This window comes from Nanorana parkeri, unplaced genomic scaffold (assembly GCF_000935625.1).
Source record: "Nanorana parkeri isolate BGI_ZX_2015 unplaced genomic scaffold, ASM93562v1 scaffold857, whole genome shotgun sequence".
Taxonomy (NCBI): Eukaryota; Metazoa; Chordata; class Amphibia; order Anura; family Dicroglossidae; genus Nanorana; species Nanorana parkeri.
In genome coordinates this window covers 236189-249502 of record NW_017307125.1, presented here as the reverse complement: position 1 = coordinate 249502, position 13314 = coordinate 236189, and positions in this window count along the sequence as shown.

Here is a 13314-nt window from a genome sequence, read left to right as displayed (position 1 = left end):
GCCCTCAGATGTTCCAGACTCTTTTCCATGGTGGTTATGCTCCTCAGTGTTGCCAGTTTGTTGCTTAGAAATCTGGGATTTTTTTTTTAATATTTTTTATGTGTAACTTAAACATTTTTTTTTTGGGGGGGGACTTTAATTTTCTTTTTCCTTTTCACTAAACTTTATTGCTATCACATACGGGGGCTAATAAAACCCCCCTATGTGATAGCAAAATATGTGACAGGTCCTCTTTATGACATCAGGGGTCTCCAAGACTCCTAATGTCCCCTAGGACCCCCCAAAAGAAGCTGATGAAGCACAGATCTGCTCCATCAGCTTCTTTGCAGCTTCTGAAGCTGGAGAGTGACACAAGAATGCAGAAGTGATGTAATATACAACACTTCCGCATTCTTTCAGAGGGGAGATCATTTCCGGACGTCTAAAGACGCCCGCTCAGATCTAGAGAGCTCCCGGCCGGCCGTTTTTTTTACTACGGCTGGCCCGGAGGCAGTTAATGTAGATAGATGTAAAGTTCTGCACTTGCGGACTAAAAACATTAATGCGTCATACACTCTGGGGGGAGTATGTTTGGGGGAGTCAATGATGGAGAAATATCATGCAATGTCAAGCCAAAGTTTCTATATCAAGCAAAATACTTTCTTGTATTACACGGGGTCTCTAGAATCCAGAGATAGAGACATAATCCTGCCCCTGTACAAAGCATTAGTAAGACCTCATCTGGAATATGCAGTTCAGTTTTGGGCACTAGTTCACAAAAAGGATGTTGTGGAACTGTAGAAAGTGCATCGAAGGACAACTAAACTCATAAGAGGCATGGTGGAGCTCAGCTATGAGGAAAAATTAACTGACCTGAATTTGTTCTCTCTGGAGAAGATGCGATTACGGGGAGACATGATCACTATGTATGAATACATAAATGGTCCATATAAAGAGCTTGGTGTCAAATTATTCACTTTAAGGTCACTGCAAAGGACAAGGGGGCACTTTCCTCCAGACGCAAAGTCTGGAGGAAAGGAGGTTTAAACTTTGCATATGGAAAGGATTCTTCACAGTTAGAGCTGTGAAAATGTGGAATAGACTCCCCCAGGAGCTAGTTCTAGCTATCTAGGTTAATTGTTTTCAAAAAACATCTGGATGTATTCTTAAATGCACAGAAAATTACTGGGTATTGAGTTATTATAGGTATATTAGGCATCAGAGATTGTTGATCCAGGGAATATCCGATTGCCTTATGGGATCAGGAAGGAATTTTTTTCCCCTGTTGGAGCAAATTGAACCATGTTTTATAGGTTTTTTTTGCCTTGCTCTGGATCAACAGGGGGTAGCTGTGGGCATAGCATTCTGTTTAGGCTTTTCTTCTTTTTTTTTTCTCTGTATATCTATAGGTTTCAACCTGACTAACTATATTTAACTATTAATACCAAAACTTTGTGTAGCCCCCATCACCTTTTGTGAGGTGGCTACTAGACATTTAGTGACTGCCAGGGCTGTAGTCAGCCTGTTTGGATTATTAGTGGCATTTATCTGGTTAATTCCGGGTGTCTATCATTGCCTGCACCCCCCTGGGTGGAGTGTGACTCTGCTATATTGTGGGACAGCAATGAGTGGCACTGTAGCGTATGTACAGTACAGCAACCAATCACTGGGTTTCTCTCAGCCAGTGGAGCATGCTGGGATAGGGTACATATACTGGAGGGATTTGCCATGTGCTCAGACTAGTCAGGACCAGCCATTGATTAGGGCTGGGTGCTGTCCAGCCACTCCCCAGGCTAGGCCTGAGGACTGGGGGTGGGCAAAGGCTGGAGTGTGGGAAGAGTTTGCCTCGGCCTCAAGTATGTAGGAGGCCGTTGCTGTTTGCCAGAGGAGGAGAACCAGAGAAGCTGATGTCTGCTGGAGGTGCCTGGAACAAAGAATACCTGTGGAGCATGGCTGGTGTCTCTCCTGCTGAGGATCTGTTCTCATCTCCTGATCATCTGTTACTCCAATTGCTATTTGCTGTACCACAAGTGGATCTACACTGAGATGCTAACAAGGCCTGGTGAGGAGTCTATGTCTGTTACACCCTGGATGTCTAGGATCCCTATACCCTGCCTTCCCAGTGTGACAAAGTTTAATAAAAGTTATTCAGCATTGCATTACTGGAGTAGACATCAGCTTGGTGCGTACTAGAAGAGCACAGTTAATGCTGATGCGGCGGCTGAAGATCATACCCCTAGACAGACTAGTGATGATACCCGGGTTAATCCAGCGGCTCCTTCGGGGGTGAGCGCTACATTTGTTTTTTAGTTCATTAATTGTTCTTTTTTATTTTTGCATTAAGAAAAAAAATTTAAAAAAAGGCTCTTACAGTGCTTTGTACCAGAATTTTAATTTAGTACTACAAATGGGAAAATTGTATAGCACTTTTTTTTCAAAACTTGTTTTAAAACTAGCACTGCTCAAAGTAGAAAAACAAGCATTTATTTTTGTTTTGTTACTTTTTTGTCTAGAGAGTTTACAGAAATTAAGATTTTTTTTTTGCAAAACATCCCCAATAATAAAATAAAACACTATGGGGTCTATTTTGCCCTCGGCAGCTTCGTGAATAGACCCCTATATATGTATTGTATTGCTGAGCATGTTCGGCCGACCCCAAGCCACACGAAGCAAGCCGATGTACGGCTGATTTCAGCCGATGTACGGCTGAAATTAGCCGTACCAGCCTGAAGTGAATAGCCGAACAGTGTTCGGCTCACTTCACTTCAGATCGGTCATTCACTCGGCTGCCCTCGGCAGCTTCGTGAATAGACCCCTATATATGTATTGACAAGTAATGACAAAGTTATTGCCAAATCAATGGTTTAATAGTAAAATGTAAAACGTATTCTTGTCTATAAATATATAGTATGTAACTGTATATATAGTATGTAACTGCGAGAGCTGAAGAGTTTGCAGATTCTAACCCTTCCTGCTACTTAGGGGCGGCTAAATATCCTTTCCTCCCCCCATGACAAGGTGCTAGGTGTGATCCTTGACTTTGACCTCACCTTTCTGCCCACATCCAATCACTATCCAAATTCTGCCGCCTTCACCTTTGTAACATCTCCATAATACACCCCTTCCTCACCAATGAAACCGCAAAGCTACTTATCCACTCACTTGTCATCTCTTGTCTCGACTATTGCAACTTCCTCCTCATTGGCTTACCTCTACAGGCTATCCCCCCCTTCAGTCTGTCATGAATGCTGCTTCTAGACTCATCCACCTAACCAACCGCTCAGTGTCTGTAACTCCCCTCTATCAATCCCTCCACTTGCTTCCAATCGCCCAAAGGATACAATTCAAAATATTAACATCCACTTACAAAGCCATCCACAACTCTGCCCCTGTATATATCTTCAACTTTGTCATAAAGTATCACCCTAACCGTTTCCTCCGGTTCTCCCAAGACCTCCTGCTCTCCAGTTCCTTCATAAACCTATCCCATTCTTGCTTCCAGGACTTCTCTAGAGTCTCTCCCATCCTTTGGAACTCTTACCCCATCCTATCGGGCTATCTCCTACTCTGTCTGCCTGTAGGCGATTCCCTAAGACTCATCTCAGGGAAGCCTATTCCTTCTCAACCTAAGCACTAAACAACCACTTTCACAAACAATTCATCACCACACAGCTACCACCTCTTGTATCACTTGCCCCTCCATTTTAGATTGTAGATTGAAAAAAAGATCTCTACAAAAGTGGAGAATTTGCCTATAGTTTTTTTTCCGCAATGGGCATGGGCACCAGCAGGGACCGACTTTCCCTGCCTCCTGTACGCTTATCCTAAATACTTCATATCTATTGCAACACACACTAGACAAAAGCTCTTGGGAATACTGAATTTTATAGGGAGGGGGCTGACACTCCTAAAAACACCCATGGCTGGCCCTTCCAAGCCACCTGATCCCAGTTCAGATGCTAGAAATACATGACTGGTAATGATTATTATGGTGTCACACTATCCCATTAGTTCGCTGCTTTCCCAAACTGCAGCAAAAAATGGTGGCTGAGAATTCTTCTCTGGGGTCACCTAGTCCAGCAACTTTCTGATAGATTTTATGGGAGGGGGTTGAAGTGCAAAGAACTTGACCAAATAGTAAATAAAAATGAAAATACAAAATAAATACATTTAAGAAAAAATCTCCCACTATGGGGCCATGAGCAAGATTAAAGCTGGAGGAGCTTGCACAATGTCGGGGTAGACAACTGTGCTAGGTACTTGCCACTGTGGTATAGCACAGGTCATAAACCTATGTAAAAGTGGGATTTCACAAGCTAGAAAGGGGACATTTGCAAACTTCTGCTAAACTGGCATTAAGACGCTGGGTATGGGGGTGATTTGGGGACATTTTATGATTCTACTACAGCAGCAGATATGTTAAAATAGGCCTGCACTTCAGAGCTTTGTGGACCGGCCCCGGGGATTGGAGAGGCCTGTACATGTGTGACATTACTCCCATACAGATTAGGATACTTGCTCCCTCCAGTCCACTGCAAGCTTCCCCTGCTTCTGGACAAACCCTCCCTCAGATGAAAGGGGAAGGGGACGATAAAGAGCTTGGACAAACTGAGGCTCAGTCTGCCAGACTTGGGGGGTGGTTATAGTTTAGAGGTTTTTTTCCCCGCAGTTTCAAATGACAGCTGGGGCGGGCAGGGGCAATGCCTCACCCAGCACGGAACGTACCGCACGTCACTGCATCTTAATATTGTTAATTAGCTACAACCAAGAGAATGAGGGTTTATTGTATTTTTTAGCATCCACTGCTTCTTCCCACAACAAAATGGGGAGTGGGAGGGGGGTTATTTCTTAACTTCTTACATACATGAATTCAGCCCAGGACAAAGACATACAAACACAGATCAATTAGCACTGGATACAGAGAACAGAGATCCTCTCCTAATGCACCGGAATGGAATTTAAATAGCAGAAACATCATAAATCAGCTGTACTCCCTATAACCAGGCACAATTCATCCAAGACAAATCATTGGGGATGTGATATAAAGCAATAGATCATCCTCATAGATCAATATTTTTTATTGATGATCTTTCATTGTGAAACCACGAATGTCAGGATTGTTGTGAATGGCTACTGCTAAATGTTCCATAACCAAAATATATAAAAAAGGGAGAAAAATGGAGATGAGTCCCCTTTTTCATTTACTGATTCTGATGGGAAGTTATTGGCATGGATTTTGCAGGTGCGGTTATGGCATAGAGTGAGAATTTTCTGAAGAATATTTTGACCCAGATCAATTTTTGTATTCAATCAGGGAGATTATTATTATCATGGCCTGTGGTAAATCCCATCTGGTCTAAATAATTAAGGCAAGGAATAAGTGGTTCAAGTCTGTGAGCTATAATTTTAAATTGTAATTTTGAATATCAATATTGGGTAATGAAATGGATCTTTAACCACTACAGGCCACGGTGCCCTTTTCTGGCTTGGGGAGTACTATGCTGTGTGCCTCTGTTGTCTTGGTCAGGAAGTGTTAACTGTCAGTAATGGTGTTATATTCTGTAGTCATAAAAGGGGAAAGGGTATCTTTGAAGGTTTTTTTTATAAAATCTAGGGTTCATTCCATTGGGGTGATATTTGAATTCCTCCTATCAAGGCCTTCCATTGGGTGGGGAATGGCATAGGGTCATTGGCGTGGTCAGCCAAAAAGTTAGAGATAATTGTGTAAATGTCAGATGTACATGTGGGGTAATTTAGTTTCCATGTCTACCCTTGTTTGTGTCTTATGGGGAGGTTAAGGGAGAGGTATAAAGGGGCATGTTCAGATAAAAAAAAGTAGCCCAAAGAAGTAGGGCAAAACAGTAAGGGCATAATGCCTGATATGAAAGAGATCAATTCTATGCCTGGAGTTATGGGACACAGAATAGTAAGAGTAACTCTTGTCTGTGGACAGGGCCGGATTTCCCATAAGGCCAACCGAGGTTTGGCCTTGGGGCAGCAGGGAGTAGAGGGGCAGCAGGGGTGTGGAACTCCTATCTCCTGATGCCCGGGACATGCAGTTCTACATTTAGCCCTGCTTTGGGAAAGCAGAGCTAAATGTACAGCGGGGAAGCCGCTGCTTGTTTAGTACAAGTGATCCTGGCAATGTCGCCAAGATCACTTGTATGCAGCCTGCAGTTCTGTCATTCTCCATGGGGGGCGCATTGAAGAACCTGGCCTTGGGGCAGCAGAGAGAGTAAATCCGGCCTTGTCTGCGAGGAAGCCGCTGCTTGTTTAGTACAAGTGATCCTGGCAATGTCGCCAAGATCACTTGTATGCAGCCTGCAGTTCTGTCATTCTCCATGGGGGGCGCATTGAAGAACCTGGCCTTGGGGCAGCAGAGAGTGTAAATCCGGCCATGTCTGTGGAACGAAGAATTCTCCACAAAAAAGGCTATACTGTTTTAAGAAGCATTTAATCTATACTGTCGGGCATGTGGGTGTGTAGTATTTTCTATATGGATGTGTCTAGGGTCAGGTTTAGAGTTGAATCTTTTCATCATACCAGTACATTGTACACAATTAGGACTAGAGAGCAGGGAAAGAGCACAAGTATTTAGAAACAATATAACCATGGTAAAAGGTACAACGGTAATGGGGAGTATAGAATGAAAAAATCCGTGTGAGACAGCTATCGCCACTGCAAGGAGAGCAGAGTAAATGAGTTGTTCCAATAAAGGGAGGCTCATCTATTTAGCATACAGCATGAGTGCTGGCAAAACTACTGAATCTTGTTGTGGTTAGTGGCTATAGTTTTTGAGAATATATTAGAGGTTCTCCTCTGCTTAATGGTGTTCATTTGGGGTGGTTTTGGTGGCATGATGTGGGCAAATGATACAGAATATTGGATCCTGTTCGGAGTTATAGAGATGTGTCTCTTTACCACTGGAATAAAAGTAAGGTGTTGCAGCCAAAAACTATCTTTTATTAAAGATTAAATTAATCTATTATATGCTAATCCTTCAGCAAGAATTCAAGTAAATAAGGCCCTATCCCCAGCTTTTAAACTGACGAGGGGCACTAGACAGGGGTGTCCCCTGTCTCCCCTTTTATTCGCACTGTCGATAGAACCGTTGGCTAACTTAATAAGAAAATCAGATAAAATAGTGGGGTTTAAGCGGGGCAAAGTAGAGGATAAGATATTACTTTATGCAGATGATACATTGGTATTTTTAGCTAATACTAACCATTCCCTATTAGAAGTGATGTCTGTACTTCTGAAATTTGGTAGGTTCTCAGGGCTATGTGTGAACTGGGAAAAATCCATGTTACTTCCGATTGATTCTCTTCCTTGTCCATTGCCGATGCAAATTCAGCATATACAAATAGTTGAATCATTTTCTTATTTGGGAGTTAGGATTAGAGTAAACATTGAGGCATATTTAGAAGATAACTTAATATCAATTTTACAGAAATTTCAGAAGCAATGCAATGTATGGTGCAAACTTCCCCTTTCGCCGGTTGGTAGATTAAATCTCATTAAAATGATTTGGATGCCCCAACTCTCCTATATACTGTACAATTCCCCATGCTGGATTTCTCAATCTATATTTAGGAGGATAAATACAGTATTTAGGGAGTTAATATGGAAGAAGAAACAAGCACGGATAAAATTAGAAACCTTGCAATACCCTAAAGGAACTGGGGCACTTCCAAATCCATGGATAATGTTTTTGGCCACACAGATAAAACACTTGGCGGGTTGAAATGTAGAGCGGGTTGGGAACTGGATGTGGGCCCACTGGATGATACCCTTTGGAGGGTGGCGTTGCTTTGAATCCAATTAGTTTCACCTTCTGCATCGCATAAATTAACACAGTTATATATTATACATAGAACATACCGGACCCCTGAATTCCTATACAGGATAGGACTCAGGGAAGACTCTAAATGCCCAAAATGTGGGTTTGAACCAGGTTCGTTGATACATCTGCTCTGGCGATGCCCCAAGTTGAGACGATATTGGCAGGAAATAGTGGACATAATAAATATAGCCTTTGGAGTTCATATTTCTAATAATCCATTGATATGTATTTTGGGTATTTTTGGATCTATAGAGGTGGAATACTATACGAAGGTGGCAATAACGAGGGCATTGCTTGTGGCGCGGAATAGTATAACCTTTAGGTGGATTTCAGCAACGCCTCTCTCAGTGGAGGAATGGAAGAGAGAACTAGATAAAGTGGTTAGATTTGAGGGAATTATGTTTAAACATAGAGGTAACATGGATAAGTATAGCAGAATGTGGGATAAGTGGATTGAATATAGAAATTATGTTTGTCTATAAAGTCTTTTTTATCTGCTATGGGTATTTTGTGGAGCAATGTGTTTTTAGGTAATATGGTATGTTGAGAATGTTTTTTTTTCTCTTTGTTTTGTGTTTTTGTTTAATGTATTGGTTTTGTCTTTGTATTGTTGTTTTAATTATGTATTTATGGATGTAAAAGTGTTTATGCATGGTACTATTAAAATTAAAAAAAGTATTCAAAAAAAAAAAGATTAAATTAATCAGATTTGGATGCTCTGCTTGTATTTAGGTCAAGCTAAAAGTAAAATGTAAAAAAATTAATTAATTACACATCCAAAATATGTGATGCAAGAAAACAGTATCATTGCTCAGTCAGTGAATATTGTACTGTTCTGTAACATCTCACACAGCTTGAAGGCATCTCCCAAGTATGTAATTTAAAATATTGGTGTTTTTTCTATGTTGCCCTCAAAGTCACATTAAAAGGACACTGTCTCCATTATACAGTCACAATAGCTCATTAGCTTTGAAAATGGCCAGAATTTAGTATCAAGGCTCACCACCCATAGACTTCAATGGGGTTCACAGCTTCAGGTTTCACAGATTTCAGACAGGATGCAATGAACCAATACCGCCCCCCCTCCCCCCACTATCCCCAACACAAACATACACACACACTAATCAAACCCAGGCAGATTCACTCATCCCTAACCCTCTTTGTCAGGTCTAGAGCACACCATCTTCTAAAAGGTAATGTCTGATTGTGTTATAGTCCCCATTATGCCCCCCCATTTCAAATGACTGAATTGAGGCTGTAAAAAAAACAATACTTGTGAGGGAAAACTAGAAAATATACTTTCTATACTTGCGTATGTGCTGCTCTTCACACTGGGGAGGGTGACGTCACTATGCTTCTGGCAAGATCATGGGAATACCAAGTATGCACGAGTGTCTTCTCGTGAGATTAGGGATCCTTACAGTTTACAGACTCTCACTGGAGAGATAGTGACACCACCCTCTCCAGCGTAATAGCAGGGGATAAAGTAAGCATGTTCTCTAACTTTTTTAAATAAGCTTTTTTACATCTTTAATCCATCAATTTGAGATGTTGGTGAAACTATGAAATATCAAGACCTTGCCTTTTAGTCTGCTGTATAAGCCGATTAAGATAAAAAAAGATGGCAGACTTGGAAGAGTTTGGTTACTTCAGAAGTAAATTAGCTCATTTTGCAAAGCAGCCTTCAGCAGCTAGTTAGTGAGCTCACCAACCTGAATTATTATTCTTGACATAAATACTTCTGGACTCTAAACATTTTCTTCCAACTACACAATCTTATTTAGTGTCACTTTTTGCTGAATATTTATACAAATTCCTGGCAGTAGCTGCAGTTTGCAAATGTAAGCGTATGTTAGGCTAAAATCCTCATATGCAGAGCACCGAGTGTGCGGTGAAAATGTGTGGACATGCACTGACTTTTTGCCATAGGCACTATTGGAAATGCCATGTCTTTGTAGCCTTGCAAGTAGACTTTCCTTTAGAGTATTTCCTTTAGAGACTATGGAGAAAAGGTATGCATATGCAGTGCCACGTAGCCCTTCTGACTTGGAGAAGGACAGGAGTGCTGCTTGGACCAATGTAGGCAGCAGTTCCTTCAACAGGTCACCCACTGACCTAAGATATGCACAACAGAATATATATAGTATGGGAAGGGCAAGTAGGGGCTGTTGAGCTTATTTGGTTTAAAAGTACGGTATAGTTTTGATTTAAAGAAACGTTGAAAGATCACAAGATTATTTTATTTTTCTTTCCCATTAGTCGCCAGAAGGCCATCTTCACATCTTTGTTTTTCAAACTGTAGACCAGCGGATTAACCAGTGGCGTAAGCGATGTATAAAACAGTAAGAATATCTTATCAGAATCCAATGCGAAAGCTGAGGTGGGTCTCACATACAAACAAAGTGTTGGCAAAATGAGCAGAGCTACAACGGTGATATGAGAGGAACATGTGTAGAAAGCTTTCCATCTGCCGGAACTGGAATTAATCCTAAAAATGGCTCGAAGTATGTAGCAGTAGGACGTAACAATAAAGGAGAAGGGCAAAAACCCAACAAACAATGACTCTGCATATATTAAATGTTCCATAATAGAGGTGCCATGGCAAAAAAGCTTCATAATACCCATAAGATCACAGAAGAAGAGGTTGATAACATTAGACTTGAAGCAATAGATGTGGTAAATTATAAAAACAGCAGGAAGAACTTCCAGGAAGCACAAAATCCAACACAATGTAGTCAGACAGGAGCACACCTTCTTGTTCATGATCATAACATACCGTAAAGGGATACAAATGGCAACATAACGATCGTAACTCATGGCAGTTAGCAACAAAAACTCACAGCAGAGGAGAGCAACATAGAAATACATTTGAGCAATACAAGCTGAAAATGAAATCTGTTTGATCCTGGAAACATACACATCCAGTGTCTTATGCAATGTTACTGTACTGTAACACATGTCTACGATAGATAAATGAGTTAGGAAGTAGTACATTGGTGTGTGCAGTTGCTTATCTATGTATATTAGAAGTAAAATGGTTGAATTTGCACAGAGAATAGAGATATATGCAAATAAAACTAGGAGGAAGATAGGGGCCTGCAGCTGTGGCAAGTCAGTAATTCCTCTTATGATGAAATAGTTCTGCCAAGTAAGATTATTTTCTCCCATCATGGGAATTGCAGGTACCTAAAAATGGTAATTTGATTAGTTGTAAAAACATTTAATGTCCAGTAATAATAGACAAACTAAGAGTCTCATCTTTTCCACACAAATAGAAAATCTAATGGCTAGTACTGATACAAATTTGTTTGGTATGGTCAGCTATGATCAGTTAAGGGGTTTAGTCTTTAAAGTTGGCGCTTTGTTTTTGCAAGACCCTGTGGGGTAGGGGAGGGCTGGACTGTGGGGTAATTTTCCCCCCCAGGTCAGTACAAATAAGATCAGCTGGGCTGGTGGCCTAAGTTGAGATATTTCACTATTCAGACCATGACTGGATTAGGAACTGCATTTAGTAATACATGCGCAACAATATATAGCTACCAGATCCCCACTCAGACCTCCAATCACGACATCTGGCAGAGAAACTGATGTTGGATGAGAAGACTTGGCTCATAATTGGTGTTCCAAATCATCTCAAAGATAGGATTGAGATCAGGGCTTCTTGCAGGTCACTAAAATTCTTCCCCAACAAGTTCATGAAACCATGTTTTTTATGGAGCTGGTGTTGTTCACGGGGGAGCAGTCATGCACGAAAAATTGAAAAGGGATTTCCCCAAACTGTTGCCCCAAGGTTGGAAACACATACAGTAATTGTCTAAAATGTATTTGAATGCTGTATTATTAACAGTATCCTTCACTGGAAACACATGAACCCAATAATTTGGTTTTGGAGTGGGCAGCCCAACAAGCTCATATAGGTTCAGTAGAAAACAATGGCCATACCACACTCCAAAGCCCTCCATTTTCAGCTTATTTAAAAGATGAAAGTCACATCCACCTGCTTGAGCTTCTCCCTGTAATGTGTTTTGTCCTCAGTTGGACTTAATAAGTTAAGGAGCTCAGGGGGTCGAGAGAGGAGCTCAGGGGGTCGATGTGACTTTAATCTTTTCAATATACAAAAAGTTTAAGATTTGGAAGGGCGGTATAAGCATTTTTGCTATTTACCAATTTAGTTGATGTGAAGGGCCAGTGGATATAGCAGCACTCGCAGTATGGACATGTTTATCACTAGTGATGTGATTGGGCCAGTGGATATAGCGGCACTCGCAGTATGGACATGTTTTTAAGTAGTGATGTGATTGGGCCAGTGGATATAGCAGCCCTCGCAGTATGGACATGCTTATAAGTAGGGACCTGGAGCGGCCCATTATGGGTTTGTGAAGCTAATAGAGATGTGATGGTCAGGTGTCCACAAACCTTTGGTCATAAAGTGTATGTGTCTCAGTCCCATGGATGGAGACCCTCAAGAGACAGTCCCCTGGAAGTTGGTGTTGTATGTTTACTTACCCTTTAATTACCAAAGTTTGCTTTTTTTGTGGGGTAAACATGAACACACATATGAATATTTAATACCACATTTAGCCACCAGATGAAGCTCCAGAATGCAATGATTGTACATTTGTACTGATCACACCAGTTTCAGCGCTGGACATGATGGTGTTTACGTGGAACTACTGTTTGGAAGCAACAATCATTTTTCTTATGTTTGCGTCTGTAACATAAAACGTGATCTGAAAAATATTCTGAATTTTCAAAGGACACAGTAGCCATTTAACACAATGCAACCATCTGAAACATTCTTTAAAGAGACTGTTTGAGTAGAGCATGTTCACTTTTACATTTTCACATTGTTTAGTAAATTAGGTGAAGCTAAGTGAAAATTCTGGAGCTAAACCTTTGTTAGGCATAGATGCATTTCATACCTTAGTGAGCAATTGTGGTGCTTATAATTCTTTTTAATGTTTTTACATTTGTATAGCCTAAACCACCATCATCAGGTTTATTTAACCTCCCTGGTGATATTCCCCAGTGTGGCTCGGGGTTAATTATTAGTACCAAGAGCGGTAACCCCGAGCCACACTCGGGATTGCGCAAAAGTGTCACTTACCTTGTCCCTGCAAGCCCGCGGTGTCCTCTGCTGTGTTCGCCCGGCCGATGTCGGCATTCGGCTTTCAGTTTTGTTTTCGGTGTCACAGCGGGGCGCTGTACCGCTTTTGGTACAGAATTCCTGACATAATCATACCGCCAGGGAGGTTAATAGACATCTTCAAATCTAATCACTCCCAGTGCAAAGCAATCATCAACAGCCTTCTCTCCACTCAATTTAAAACAATCACACAGGGGGCAACTCCACAAAGGCAGTGAACCTTCAAACCTATGCAGGGGAGAAAAAAACGGAGAGCGCCCGCTCTATGTGAAGGATCGTTTATTAAATATAGCTAGGAAAAAGTGATGTACTCACAAGTAACGTATAAAATCAAGCATATCCAACA